Here is a 3,199-nt window from a genome sequence, read left to right as displayed (position 1 = left end):
TGAATAATAAGTTAATTATCAATAATTATTCATTTAAAAGTATTTTACTGCCCCTTAATCGTCCTGGTCATCATTGTTAGGGTTATTAAAAACTTCATCATCAAGCCACTCTATATTCAAGTCATCATCATTATCATCATCTTTATCATTATCGTCGCTAGCAGCTTCTTCTGTAAAAACAAATAAACAAATTAGAAAACAAACAACTAAGAATATAATAAATTCAAAATTTGAAGTTAATGTAAAATACCTGTGTTCTTCTGAAGCAATTCACTGACAAAACCCGGTAATTGGTCACCATCAAACCAGTGAAAATGGTACTGGTTTTCTTCCAATGTTCAGTCATTGTTCTCAGGAGTGAAAATGCTTGGTTGTTTTTTATTAGCATTATTCCATATACTTGAAATGTAATTTGCTCGACAAAATTGTTGGAAAAGCTCACTTTTACATGGTGGTAGATTGCTCGCATCAAAGTTTTTTATATTTTTGGGGTTAAATTCTTCATTTACATCAGAAACGGTGTAGTTATTTATGAACAGCTGAAGCCTGGCAGCATCCACGTCAAGTGTTCCAGTAACATTATAAATATCGCAGATGAAATTGTGTATTTTGTTGAACATATCTTGTTGTATATCGTGATTTGTAAATGACTCTGGTTCGCCGATATATAAATATACTTCGCCTGATATATAAATATATTTTAGATATAATATATGTTTTAAGAACACATTTTATTATTTTGGAAGACGTAACTACATAAAAAAAAGTAATATGCAATTTTATGACTGTAACAAAAAAATTTTTTCTGCACTATTATAAATAAAGATGTTAAAAAAGTTAATTCGTAAAAGAAAAATATAAAAAAAGTAAAAAAAGATAGAGACGCTGTTGTACCCGCGGCTAAGCGCCAAAATGATAGCGTCGCACAAACAACTGTGAATCGAATTTTCACGCGCGTAACTATAAACTTAGCTATGAGTGCTAAGTGTTGTAGCTTGTATAACACATTCCATAGTGTCTGTACATGATAAGATATTTAGGTACGGCTGTAACCTTTTTAGTTGCTTGTGCTAAATTACGCTTTCTATTTCAGCTAATAAATTTTTACATAGCAGCTAAAGACTTTTTCCTATAATAGCCAGAGTTTAGCCATGATACTAAGGTGGTAGCTCCTAGAGCTAAGTTGATTCAGCTATTGAAATATATTTTCCTCGCCTAAATGCATCTTTAGTGTTCTTCAATTTTGCGAATCTGCAAGGTTAGAAGGTTATATGTCTTTATTGGTACACACAATCAATATAGAAGTAGTATCAATGTTTCAGCGGTTGAACGATATGCTTCGTAGTTAAAATAATCCAAATTACAAAATTATAGCCGTTGAATTACGAGCAACAAATTACTTGAATCGCTTGTTTTAGTAACATGTGAAATTGTATCTTAATAGTAAAGAACTGAAATTACAAATACAATATTAATATGACATAAAGACACATAACAGAGTGATTGCGAGTAAATTACCTGATTGAATAACGTATTTTTTATATTTAAGGATTTTTTAATTTAGTCGAGATAGGATTGGAAATCGAAAAAAATCCTGGACACGATTTTTTTTGTATGTTTCGAAGGGTCATAAGTAATCTAAATTCGGATTTTTTATTAGAAAGGTGATTTTATTTCTTGTTAAATATCTCATTTATTTTCAACTTCAGACTGAAAGTGATAATAACCAAACTTGTGAAAAATTAAATTCTCTACAATTTTTGTTCTTATCTTTTTTTTTAAACTTGGATCGATATTTTCGAACTTAAACACAAAAGTGGGGAGTGAAATTTTTTTATTGTATTATCTCGTTTTTAGGGTTGATATTTTCGAACTGACCATCCGAAACATACAAAAAAAATCGCGTACAGAATTTTTTGCATTTTTAGCGACTTTTTCTGTCTATCTCAACTAGACTATTTATGGAATATGATACAATTAATTAAAAAATTAATTATTTTTATGCAAATCAAACAGAATTAGCACGAGAGATAGAAAAAACGGCAGATAAAAAATAACTAAAAATAAAGAAAACCAAAAAGAGAGTGAAAAGGCGAGCTGGCATAAGAAAAAGAATAATATTTGGTAGATTGGAACAAAAAACAACTAAAAACTATTAAAAACTATTTAAAAAAACTATTAAAAACTATAAAAAACTATTAAAATGCCAAAATTAAAGAAAAAAAGTGTAAATTCCAAAAATAATAATAATAAACTTTTGATGCGTAAATTACGATCTGATAAAGAATATAAAGAAAAAGAACAAAAAAAATATCAAAAAAAGAAACATGAAACGAAAATGTGAATGTGATTGTTTTTTGACTGATAAAGACGATACGCCAAATGTTATTAATAAAAAAACAACAAATGACAGTGATATTAATGATATAAAGAAGGATGAAATTGCAAATACGATAAAAGAAAATATACAACAACAAAGTAAAGAAAGAGAAAAAACAGTAGAACGCGTAAAAAGAATACGAATGGATCCTTCGTCATACAAGAAAGCTGAAAGACAAAAAAACAGACAACGCATGGCGCAAATACGTCAAGATCCTATGTATAAAAAGAAAGAAAGAGACTGGAATCAGCAAAGAATAATAAATAAACATCAAAATCAAGTGTTTAAAGAAGCAGAAAGAGATAAAAATCTACAAAGAATAAAAATTATTCGAGAAAAACCATTATACAAAGAGTCAGAGAAGGAGAAAAATGTAGAAAGAATAAAAGTCATTCGAGAAAAACCATTATATAGAAAATCAGAAAAAGAGAAAAATGTAGAAAGAATAAAAGTCATTCGAAAAGAACAATTATATAGAAAATCAGAAAAGGAGAAAAATGTAGAAAGAATGAAAGTCATTCGAAAAGAACAATTATATAAAGAATCAGAGAAAGAGAAAAATGTAGAAAGAATGAAAGTCAAAAGGAAAGATACAAGTTACCAGATAAATGAACAAATCAAAAATAGAGATAGAATACAAGCTTTGCGCACGTTACGGGAAGATCTTAACTACAACGCAAATGAAAGAATTTTTAATATTAAACGTAAAAGATTGTTAAGATTAGATGATTTTTTCAAACATAGAGAAAACTACAGCAATTGTGTTCGGAACAAAATAAATAGTGGCATTAAAGATACTGAATATTATCATAATGTATT

The sequence above is a fragment of the Temnothorax curvispinosus genome, unplaced genomic scaffold, assembly GCF_003070985.1.
Source record: "Temnothorax curvispinosus isolate PA1 unplaced genomic scaffold, ASM307098v1 QBEX01007456.1, whole genome shotgun sequence".
Classification (NCBI taxonomy): Eukaryota; Metazoa; Arthropoda; class Insecta; order Hymenoptera; family Formicidae; genus Temnothorax; species Temnothorax curvispinosus.
The sequence above is the reverse complement of the archived record's forward strand: the minus strand, read 5'-3'. Positions refer to the sequence as shown.